The sequence below is a fragment of the Ovis canadensis genome, chromosome 17 (assembly GCF_042477335.2).
Source record: "Ovis canadensis isolate MfBH-ARS-UI-01 breed Bighorn chromosome 17, ARS-UI_OviCan_v2, whole genome shotgun sequence".
In the NCBI taxonomy this organism is placed as follows: domain Eukaryota; kingdom Metazoa; phylum Chordata; class Mammalia; order Artiodactyla; family Bovidae; genus Ovis; species Ovis canadensis.
In genome coordinates, this window is record NC_091261.1 from 25438200 (window position 1) to 25450304 (window position 12105).

Genomic DNA, 12105 nt, shown 5'->3' on the forward strand with positions numbered 1-12105 from the left:
AAGATAGGAGCAGAGGTTATAACCCTTCCCTCCTTATGAACTTCCAAAGCTCCCCACTACCTATGAGAATAATGTTGAAATTCCTCATGGCATCCTTGCTCATCATCTGACTTCATAGACTCCTGATTCACTAGGTCCCCTAAGGAACCAAATGATCTGATCAGACTCATCTGCCCAGGGCCCCTCCGGAATGATCCTTCAGCCTGCCTCCTGTGTGTCTATGCCACTGTCACCACCTGCTCTCAGAACCTTTCCATTGATTCTCGGTGACCTGAAGCCCATGCTGACTTTGTCCCATCTTGTTTCTTCTGACTCCCCTCAGAGGCTTCATCCCATCCTGTCACCTTGTGTAGGAGACTCCTGCTCCTCCCACTGCCCCCCAGAACTCCAACCCCTCTGCCTGCATCTGCCCTGAAGAGCCTAACCATTTGGTGGAAAGTGGTGGTCACTCAGGCAGTGTCTGCCTCTTTGTGACTCCATGGACTATAGCCCGCCAAACTCCTCTGTCCATGGAATTCTCCAGGCAAGAATACTGGATCTATTTGGTAAGTATCATAAAATGGTACAGAGCAAGATTTTTGCCTTTTCCCTACTATTTTCTTTTACGTTCTTTTTAAAAAAAATAGAACTCTTGTTCTGTCAAGGTCATTTTAAAATGTTTCATTTTTCTTGAGTGGTGCAATTAATTGAGTGACTAATTTTCTTCTCTGTGTACTTTTGTATTTTCCAAATGGTCTTTGCTAAAAAAAATAATTGCAGTTAATATTTATAGCAATAACAACAAACCCTGACTATGTGACAACAACCACATAGAGTAAATATTTCTATCCCCATTTTGCATGTCATGTAATTTATTTGAATATTTGAAACTTACCCTTCTGTCTGACTATACACTGAAGCTTTTTACTTGTTATACTCTTTTCAATAATCATGGAAAAAGAGAAGCTTTAAGCACTTTTTTTTTTTTACACATTTTTGAGAGCATTAGTAATGTCTCGTAATTTAGTATCAACTAAGGAATGATGCTAAAGCTGAAACTCCAGTACTTTGGCCACCTCATGCGAAGAGTTGACTCATTGGAAAAGACTCTGATGCTGGGAAGGATTGGGGGCAGGAGGAGAAGGGGACGACAGAGGATGAGATGGCTGGATGGCATCACTGACTCGATGGATGTGAGTTTGAGTGAAGTCCGGGAGTTGGTGATGGACAGGTAGGCCTGGCACGCTGCAATTCATGGTGTCACAAAGAGTTGGACACGACTGAGCAACTGAACTGAACTGATAAGGTTATATGGAGAAGGCAATGGCACCCCACTCCAGTACTCTTGCCTGGAAAATCCCATGGACGCAGGAGCCTGGTGGGCTGCAGTCCATGGGGTCTCGAAGAGTTGGACACGACTGAGCAACTTCACTTTCACTTTTCACTTCCATGCATTGGAGAAGGAAATGGCAACCCACTCCAGTGTTCTTGCCTGGAGAATCCCAGGGATGGCGGAGCCTGGTGGGCTGCTGTCTATAGGGTCGCACTGAGTCAGACACTACTGAAGCGACGCAGCAGCAGCAGCAGCAGCATAAGGTTATGTATTTGCCATTCGTTTGTTCCCATTCATGATATTTTGACCACACCAACATATACATATCTCATCCCCCATGTTGTTTTTCATTTGACTAGCATGCCTCCCATTGAAGAGGAGGTCTGTTACTTTCCCCTGTGAGTAGGGGCTTATGACTCTTCCAACTAATAGAGTGACGAAAGCATAATTCTGTGTCTTCTGAAGCTGGGTCACAAAAAGCATATGGCTTCTACCTGGCTCTCTCTGTCTCTGTCTCAGCCCAATCACAGTGCTGCGGATGGATAAATGCCAATAATAAAGAGGGTAAGGATTCATTCTGGGAATTAGAGCAGAGCAGACAAGATTTTAAGAAAGAAGTAAATTGTTTAATTTCATATAAAAAAAGACATTTATTTTGAGGCAACAAAGGGAAAGAAAGTGTCTAAAAAGTAAATATGAGAAAAAGCTGAAGCAAGAAAAGAGATTGAGGGTACTCTTTAAGACATGTTTATTTAGGCAGCACACAAAAATACTTTGATTGTAACGTTGTTGACAGATGAGAGTGGAAGTTAATGATGGGTGTAAGTACTGAGAAGACAGATGCATTGTTCCTGACACTTGTCATTTTTAAAAGCAATATAGTAGAGGGGCTTCCCTTGTGGCCCTAGTGGTAAAGAACCTGTCCGCCAATGCAGGAGATGCAAGAGGCACAGGTTTGATTCTTGGGTTGGGAAGATCTCCTGGAAAAGGACATGGCAACCCACTCCAATATGCTTGCCTAGAGAATCCCATGGACAGAGGAGCCTGGTTGGCTACAGTCCATACATCCAAAGAACTGGACATGACTGAGGCAACTTAGCACCCATGATGGTACACATATCAGAAACTGTTTTGGCTTCTTGTTTAGATGTCTTTGTGGTTAATCTCTACTTTTATTGTGATTAGAGTAAGTCTAAAAAGAACTTAATATTTAGTCACTTTGGGTAAATATTCCATGTATACTTGAGGAAAACATATTATCTCTTTTATATTTATAGGGCTTTATTAGAATATTTCTATCATTTGCATGTTATTAAATATATATTCTATATTTCTATCTTTTGTGTTCAAATATGTGGCATATTTATTCATTTTTATTTCCTTGTTATATTAAAGTACTCAAAGACATTTTAAAATAAGTTGTGTGCTAAAATCTCACATTATGATAGTGTGATGGTACTATTTCATTTTGTTCTTGTAATTCTATTAATTTTTATTTTATATAGCAAAGTGGACACAATTTTGGATTTATTCATTGTCATATTTTCAGGTAAATTGGATACTTTTTTCATTAAGTAGAGATCTCATTATTTCTAATACTGCTCTTTGGCTTAAAATGTATTTTGTCTGATATCAGGTAGTAATATGGCTACACCACTTGCCTTCAGTCTTTTTATTCATTTAGTGTTTTTTATGCATTATTGTTTCCTAATATATTTGAAATTCCTTCTGCTATTATTTTGTCCTTCATATTTGCCTTTGTTTTTCTTAGACTTCTGTTTACTTCCCCCTCTTTTTATTATGTCTTATATTTTTGTGGGAAAGTTTCTGATAATGAATTCAAATTATTTAATAGAAGGAGGAATATCATTCAATTTTTTATTTCTTCTTGATTCAGTTTTGGTAAGTTGAGGTGTTTAGAGAGTATGTGAATTTCCTCCAAGTTGTTTATTTCCTTGGCATAAAGTTGCTCATATTTCCTTTTTCCTTTAAAATCTGTAGAACCTCCAGCAATATTATTCCATTACTAATTTTCTTCATTTGTTCCCCTCTTTTATTCCTATTTTGCGAGGGGTTTAACAGTTTTACTAAACTATTAAAGAAGCAGCTTGTGTTTTAAAATTTTTTCTCTATTTGTCTGATGTTCCTTTGGTTTCTCTCTTGTCTATTTATTTATTTATTTATTTTTTAGTTTTTTATTTTTTTAATTTTAAAATCTTTAATTCTTACATGCGTTCCCAAACATGAACCCCCCTCCCACCCCCCTCCCCATAACATCTCTCTGGGTCATCCCCATGCACCAGCCCCAAGCATGCTGTATCCTGCGTCAGACATAGACTGGAGATTCAATTCTTACATGATAGTATACATGTTAGAATGCCATTCTCCCAAATCATCCCACCCTCTCCCTCTCCCTCTGAGTCCAAAAGTCCGTTATACACATCTGTGTCTTTTTTCCTGTCTTGCATACAGAGTCTATTTAATGTTGCTTTTGTCTCTGTGGTTTCTTTGGTTCTTTAGTTTGGCCTGTTTAATATTCTCTACTGCTTGTCTATTTAATGTTGCTTTGGTTTAATGTTTGATTTTTAATATTTCTTTTCTTCTCTATTTTGAGTTTAATTCTTCCCTTTTCAGATTCTTAAGTCAGAAATTTAGATCATATTTTATAATATGGGCACTGAAAGCTATAAATCTCTTTCTAATTAATGCTTTAGTTATGTACCATACATATTGCTATGTTGGGTTTATGTATTCATACAGCTTGCACATTTTGTAATTTTGCCATTTTTTCTTTGGCCCATGGGTTATTTAGAAGGGGGTTATTTATTTCTTTTTTCTATATTAGATAACTGTTATATATTTTAAATTTAATTTCAATTTGAGAAGAGAACATAGTCTGAGATTTCTTGTTTTTTAAAATATATTGAGGTGTATTTTCTGACTGGCATAGATCATGGAAAATATTCCATATGTTCTTGAAAAGAATGTACTGAGCTTTTGGATATAGAATTCTATAATTATCAACTAGGTCAAGATGGTTGTGTTGTGCTGCTAAGATTATCTTTATATTGACTTGTTTATCTTCTTACACCTCATGAGAAGAGTTGACTCATTGGAAAAGACTCTGATGCTGGGAGGGATTGGGGGCAGGAGGAGAAGGGGACGACCGAGGATGAGATGGCTGGATGGCATCACCGACTCGATGGACGTGAGTCTGAGTGAACTCTGGGAGTTGGTGATGGACAGGGAGGCCCGGTGTGCTGCGATTCATGGGGTCACAAAGAGTCAGACACGACTGAGTGACTGAACTGAACTGAACTGAACTGATACCAATTATTGATAGAGGGATATTAAAAATTAATAATGATTATGAATTTGCTTATTTCTCTCTCTAGTTCTATCATTTTTGCTTCATGAACTTTGAACCTGTATTATTAGGTAGATACATATTTATGATTCTCTATCTTCTTGATTATCTATCTTCTGTTACCCAGGTGGCACTAGTGGTAAAGAACCCTCTTGCCAGTGTAGGAGATGTAAGAGACAATGGTTCCATCCCTGGGTCTGGAAGATCTCCTGGAGGAGGGCATGGCAACCCACTCCAGTATTCTTGCCTGGAGGATCCCATGGACAGAAGAGCCTGGTGGGCTACAGTCCATAGGGTCCCAAAGAGTTGGAACACACAAATGAAGCAACTTAGCACACATGCATCTTCTTGATGGATTGACCCTTATAACACTGTGAAATATCCATCTTAATGTATGTATTTTTGCCTTGAATATAATTTTGTCTTGAGATCTGCTTTGTCTCACACTAATATAATGACAACAGCTTTCTGATGTTTCCTGTTTATATTGTAGATATTTCCCTGTTCTTTCACTTTCAACTTTATCTTCTTTAAATTTAAATTGAATTCTTTTGTTGGCAGCATGTAGTTGGATCTGACTTTTTAATTCAGTCTTGTAAAATCTGCTATATAATTGGAGTATTTAGTCCAAGGGTTGGCAAACATTTTCGGTTAAGGGCCAGACAATAAACATTTTAGACTTTGCAAGTCATATGGTCTCTGTTGCAACTACTGAACCCTGCCAGTGTAGCACAAAAGCAACCACTGATAATATACAAATGGGTAGACAAGGCTATTTTTCAAAAAATATTTACAAAATAAGTGTGCAAGATTCGGCCTGCAGGGCATGCCTGGCTTGTTTAAATCTGTTTAGTCTGTTTCATTTTGTTTCTTTTCTATGTATGTTTCATATAATTATTTATATTAGTATCTTTAAATTTATCTTCATATTTTAAAAATATTTATGATTTTTTGGCTGTGCTGTTCTGCATTGCTGTGAGTGGGCTTTTTCTAATTACAGGGAGTGGGGGCTACTCTTTGTTTCAATGTGCAGGCTTCTCAGTGTGGTGACTTCTCTTGGTGTGGAGCTGAGGCTCTAGAGTGTGGTTCAGTAGTTGTGGCATTTGGGTTTATTTGCTCCAAGGCATGCAGAATCTTCCTGAACCAGAGATCACACCCATATCCCCTGCATTGGCAGGCAGCTTCTTAACCACTGGACCCCCAGGGAAGTCTTTATCTTCATATTTTGTCCATTTTTCCCTTATAGTTTTAGGTGTGTCTTTTGTTGCTTCTTTCCTGACTACTTTGGTATAATTGAGTATAATATTCAATTGCATTTTTATGTCCTTTCTTGCTTCTTATTTCTTTTGTTTTAAAAATTGATGTAGTATTCACTCCAGGATTAACAGTATTCTAATTCTTATAACTGTTTAACTATCCTTGGATTCTATTTAGACTCAATATTATTCGATTTAACACCCAATTCTTCACAATTCTACCTTATTATCTCATATTTAATGCTTCTTAATTTCCAGTTCCTATTTCCATTTTCAAAAATATTATACTCATTCAGGGACTTCCCTTGGGTCCAGTGGTTAAGAATCTATGCTCCCACTCAAGGGGGTACAGGTTTTATTCCTAGTTGGGGAACTAAGGTCCTGCATGCTGTGCAGTACGGCCAAAAAAAATAAAAAATTAACAAAAACAACACTCTGAGCTTCTAACATACCCTTCCTTTCTGTATCTCTTCAGCTGTCTGTGGGTAGCCTGTAAACAAACAAATGAACAACAATATTGTACCCATTCTGCAGCAGAGTTCCATTAACTTGCCCCTTGTCTATTTCGCTGTTCTTTGCCTATCCTCTATTTTTTTATATGTTATAAACTCTGCCTTACAGTTTTATTGCAGTTATCTTATAAAGAAATAAGGATAATATAATTTCTTGTAAAACTCCCTATTTACTTTTTTCCGGTATTCATCTTTCTTTCCTGGGGATCTACATTTTCATGTGGTAATTTCTCTTTTTTTCTTTAAAATTTCTTGTAGTTCATGTTTGCTGCAAATATGTTTTCACTGTTTAAAATAGGATGCCTTTTAAAGTGGGAGTGAAGTCACTCAGTCATGTCTGACTCTTTGTGACCCTGTAGACTATAGCCTACCGGGCTTCTCCATCCATGGGATTTTCCAGGCAAGAGTCCCAGAGTGGGTTGCCATTTCCTTCTCCAGGGGATCTTGCCAACCCAGGGATCGAACCTGGGTATCCCGTATTGCAGGCAGACACTTTACCCTCTGAGCCACCAGGGAAGCCCTATGATGCCTTTATTTTACCTTATTTTTGAAGTATATTTTTTACTAGATATAAAATCTTTAAATATATATATCTTTTTTTTGCAGAATGTTAAAGTTGCTCTTCCATTGTTGTCTGGGCAACCTTGTTCAAATGAGTAGTCAGCAGTTGTTTTTATCACTTTTCTTGTAGCGATGTGTCTTTTTCTCTGACTGCTTTATCTTTTTTTTTTTTTTCCCCCAGCAGTTTCACTACACTGTTCTTTGGTGCAGTTTTCTTCTATTTTATTATTATGGGGGTTTCCTCAAATTCTTGACTCTGGACAGTTAATTTTATTCCCATCAAATTGAGCTTACTTTTAGCCATTATTTCTTTAAATACCTGTATGTCTTATTGTTCTTTTCTGTCTGAGACTTCTAGTGTACACGTTTGGTTATCTGACTTTGCACTCCAGGTCTCTGGGATTCTGTTCATTTTTTAAAACATGTTTTGTCTCTGTTTTCCTTGCTTGCATAATTTCCATGGATTTCTCTTCAACTTCACTGACTTTTCTACCATCTCCAACTTGCTGTTAATCCCATTCAGTTACTTTTGTAGTTCATTTATTATTCTCCTTATTGCCAGAATTTCTATTTGACTTTTTAAGTAGCTTTCATTTCTCATCTGAAATTTACTATCTGTTCTCTTATTAAGTCTGTATTTTCCTTTAATTCCCTGATTAAAGGAAACTCCTTTAATTTCCTTTGTTTCTTTGAATATCTATTTAATATTTACTTTAAACTCAGTATCTGTGATATACAAGAACTCTGTTACCCCTGGGTTAGTTTATTTTGATGTACTTTTTTTTCCTGTATGTCATTTTCCTCTTTTAGTAAACCTAGTAATAAGTGTATACTGACATTATTAAATGGTTATAGTAAAAGGAAGTATTATTGAACTAACTCCACTCTGGGTGGATGGATGCCAACATCCACTGTCGCTGCTTGACCTCTATATCTGTTTCATTCTCAACCAGTAGCAGTGACTCCCTAAAAAGTCTCATATATTCTTCTCCTGCACTTGTATAGCCCAGTCCTTGCCTGAGAAGTTAAAAGCAATAATACTCAGACATCTGAGACCTCTCTTCTCCCCAGCTTCTTCCTTTCTGATTCTTTGCCTTTCATATCGCATCTCCTTCAGCTTCCTTGAACTCTAATTATTGCTTTCTAAGTGTAGTAGGGTCTTGTGCTTTGCTTGGATCTCAGCTGGTTTACTGAGGCTGGAAAATTGCTCCTAAGGAGAGTATTGGGGAAATGGTGGAGCTTTTCCTTAATTCATGAAGTGCAGTTTTGTGCTACTTCTATAATGTAGCACAGAAAGATTTACCTTATATATTTTGTCCAATTTTATGGTTGTTTATAGTGAGTGGACTAATGCAGGGATGGTTGCTCTATTGTTGCCAGAAGTAAAAGTTTCTCAGATTCCTTTCTGAGTGAGGTTTTCTGTTCTTTTATTCCCTCTCTGCTAATTTGAAGTTAATATACTTGAGTTGTGTTTTTTAGAGATTGACCTTAAAATCTTTGCACGTACTTTAACTTAAAGTCTAAAGTTCAGTTCAGTTCAGTCACTCAGTCATGTCCAATTCTTTGCGACCCCATAAATCACAGCACGCCAGGCCTCCCTGTCCATCACCAACTCCTGGGGTTCACTCAGACTCATGTTCATCGAGTCAGTGATGCCATCCAGCCATCTCATCCTCGGTCGTCCCCTTCTCCTCCTGCCCCCAATCCCTCCCAGCATCAGAGTCTTTTCCAATGAGTCAACTCTTCGCATGAGGTGGCCAAAGTACTGGAGTTTCAGCTTTAGCAGTCTAAAGTTAATTAATCTCTATTGACTACATCTCAACTTAAATTTAATTCTCTCTCTTCTTTTTTTGTAAAATATTTTGTTTCATTTTATTTTGTCATTCACTGAATTAAGCCTTATCATTAATATTATTTTAAAAACAGACATTGTTGGTTAAGTTTATCTACATGTTCACTAATTACTTTCCTCTTTTTTTTTTTTTAATTTCTTTTGGGTCTCAGACTTCTCAACTGCTATTTTTCTTTCTGCCCCAAATCTTTTCTTTAATTTTTTTTTGGTATGGGTCTGTTGGAAGTAAACTGTTTTGATACCTTTGAATGTTCATTTCACCTCAGTTTCAAATTATAGTTTGAGAATAGCAGTCTTAACTGACAGTTATTTTTTTTAGTGTTAGAATGTATTATTTTCTAGTCTTCTGGCATTGCATTATTGTTTTGAAAATTTTCTGTTGATCTATTTATCATTTGCTTGTTGGTAATTTGTTTTCAAGAGTCAAACCCATGATAGGGATTCTTGATTTTTTTATTGAGATAAGAAAAAGAGAATTAGGAAAGCCATATGGGACAGGAAAAGCAATTAGTCAAAGACATGGATTCAGTGGAAGATCAACTTGATTTCAGGCTTCCGTTGTAGCTCAGCTGGTAAAGAATCCACCTGCAATGCAGGAGACCCTGGTTCAATGCCTGGTTGGGAAGTTCCCCTGGAGAAGGGATAGGCTACCCACTCCAGTATTCTTGGGCTTCCCTGGTGGCTCAGCTGGTAAAGAATCTGCATGCAATGCAGGAGACCTGGGTTTAATCCCTGGGTTGGGAAGATCCTTTGGAGGAGGACATGGCAGCCTGCTCCAGTATTTTTGTCTGGAGAATCCCCAACGACAGAGGAGCCTGGTGGGCTACAGTCCATGGGGTTGCAAGTGTCAGATACAACTAAGCACGGTACAACACAACCTGATTCCAGAAGAAGCTCTGAATTCTAAGGGTACCAGACAAATGCCTCACGTTTGGACCTTTAGTGCCCCTTCATTAGTTATTCTTTGAAAATGGGCTGTCCCAAGAAGAAGTATGGAAGCGGAGATATTCCCAGTAACCTGAAGACAATTATCAAAAGAAGGGTACATGTGAGTTCACTGGTTGAGAAAAAGGATATGGGCAGGGAACCAACAGAGTCTGCTAAAGTAGTCACTCTTTTATTTCTGGCTGTTTTTAAGTCCTCTTTGCCTTTGCTGGTATTCAACAGTTTCACTATTGTTTATAGGAATTTGTTTGTTTCCTGGATACCAGTGTCAGTTCTGAAAAACTTTTAGCCAGTTATCTTTCTTGGTACTGTCCCCTCCAGGTGGCAAAATTTAGGAAGAATATTGATGTTTTTCTTTCTGGCTTACTTCACTCTGTATAATAGGCTCCAGTTTCATCCACCTCATTAGAACTGATTCAAATGTATTCTTTTTAATGGCTGAGTAATATTCCATTGTGTATATGTACCACTGCTTTCTTATCCATTCATCTGCTGATGGACAATACAATACACTAACGCATATATATGGAATTTAGAAAGATGGTAATGATAACCCTGTATGCGAGACAGCAAAAGAGACACAGATGTATAGAATGGTCTTTTGGACTCTGTGGGAGAGGGTGAGGGCAGGATGATATGGGAGAATGGTATTGAAACATGTATATTATCATCTGTGAAATGAATTGCCAGTCCAGGTTTGATGCATGATACAGGGTGCTCGGGGCTGGTGCACTGGGATGACCCAGAGGGATGGGATGAGGAGGGAGTTGGAAGGGGGGTTCAGGATGGGGAACACATGTACACTCATGGCGGATTCATGTCAATGTATGGCAAAACCAATACAATATTGTAAAGTAAATTAATTAATTAAGTTAAAAAACACACATAAAACTGTCTAAACAACTCTGTAAATAAACTGCTTCAAATGCCTCAATTTGATGAATGAATTAAAGAATTATAGCTCTTAATCCAAAAAAAAAAATTAGGAAGAGTAGAGTAGAGTAAGTTGATTCAGTCATGTCTGAATATGTGCGACCCTGTGGATTATAGCCCACTAGGATCCTCTGTCCATGGGATTTTCCAGGCAAGAATACTGGAGTGGGTTGCCATGTCCTTCTCTAGGGGATCTTCTGGACCCAGGGATTGAACCCACGTCTCTTGTGTCTCTTGCACCAGCCAGGCATGTTCTTTACCACTAGCGCCATCTGGGAAGAGTAAATGCCTCCTTAGTATATTTGCCCTAGCTGCCTTGTTTGACTCACCCTAGGTCTGGCCCTGGTCTCTCCTCCATTCTCTCTTATGTTTCTTTCAGTTTATCAACTCTCTCTTCATTGTATCTATTGAGATTGTGGTTCTATTTTTTCATGAATTTACCTTTTTTTAGAATTACAGTTGGTTTTTATACTCTATTTTCCTTTGTCATGGTTTTCCCTGTTTTATATATTTAGAGATTTTAGCTCATTCATTTTATGTGGTATATCTGGAAATTACAAAGTCTGAAGTCCTTGGCAGTCTAATTCTACTTTTTAATGCTTCTTTGGATTCTTCTTTTTGAAGGCCCATTTTTTCCTTCAGTTGTGTAATTTTGGATTATGAACTCTTTTTTTTTTTTTTTAGGTTTTTAAAAAAATCTCTGGGAATCCTAAGAGGTCTGAAATGAGATTATATTACTTTGGAGGAAATTTAATTTGCTTGTTTAATTTCTCTGCTTGGAATTTTTCAGGATTTGTAATCAGTGTCATCCAAGCCCAATACCCAAGGAGAAAGAACTATGATTTATGCATTTTTTAGAAGAATTATTTTCTTCTTTTCTACTTCAAGCTAGGGATTTCACAGATCACTTCCCCTTGTCCCTTTCCTTTGGGAGAAGGCATTTAAAATTTGTATACTCTTTTGGACTTTTTGACCTTCTTAATTCAACTCCCTTATCATTTTCAAACTTAAAGTCTTTTCTACTATTTCCTGTCAAGCTATTAAAATCCAAGACTTCAAGATGCTAGTATTAGTAAACATCAGCAGTGTACTCATGATTTTTGCATTTGGAGCTGTTGTTTCAGCTCTGTCTTCATTTTGGCTCTGTAAGATCATTCTTATTTCTTGTGATCTCAACAATGCATTTTAAAATATGTTTGTTGTATTCTAGTACACGTTCTTGATGTTTTGAGACAAGGGGCTTTTAAAATTGCTGGTGTCTGTATTACCAGAAGCAGAGATATCTGGATTAAGCACCATATAGTTTTTATTTTTGTCCCTCTTTTTATTCTGTAATACTTTGGTAGTAGAATATGGAGATATTCAAC

At 37.4% G+C, this 12105-nt stretch overlaps 1 protein-coding gene across 5 annotated transcripts in view; it reads left to right on the plus strand.

The window, feature by feature from the left end:
• The window catches only part of INPP4B (inositol polyphosphate-4-phosphatase type II B), an 883288-nt gene that overhangs the window by 136964 nt on the left and 734219 nt on the right, over nt 1–12105 (plus strand). Inside the window, exon 3 of one of the 5 annotated variants that reach the window (XM_069556832.1) lies at nt 2818–2861. The exons of the other annotated variants lie outside the window; for them this stretch is intronic. The gene's annotated coding sequence lies outside the window, so the exon portion shown is untranslated. The remainder of the gene's footprint in view (nt 1–2817; nt 2862–12105) is intronic. 5 annotated transcript variants of the gene reach the window in all.